The sequence below is a fragment of the Gavialis gangeticus genome, unplaced genomic scaffold (assembly GCF_001723915.1).
Source record: "Gavialis gangeticus isolate Ggan-Ray unplaced genomic scaffold, GavGan_comp1, whole genome shotgun sequence".
Taxonomy (NCBI): domain Eukaryota; kingdom Metazoa; phylum Chordata; order Crocodylia; family Gavialidae; genus Gavialis; species Gavialis gangeticus.
The window spans coordinates 23968183-23968469 of record NW_017729009.1 but is presented as its reverse complement, the minus strand read 5'-3'; positions in this window follow the sequence as shown (position 1 = coordinate 23968469).

The window sequence follows — 287 nt, the reverse complement described above, 5'->3', positions numbered from 1 at the left end:
GCCTCCCTGACTGAATCCCCACACTGCTGGCTCATGTTCATCTTGAAGTCAGTGATGACTCCAAGATCCTGTTCTGCCTCTACTGACAAGAAGGGAGTTCCCCAACCTGTAGGTATGGTGCTGGTTGTTCCTCCCCAGGTGCATCACTTTGCACTTGTCAGTGTTGAACCCCATCCCATTCTCATCCGTCCACCCATCCGCCCAGTCCATTAAGGATGGCCTCTTTAATAAACTTTTCTAAGATATTCCCTGGGATAGAAGTCCGGCTGATGGGCCTGTAGTTAGCC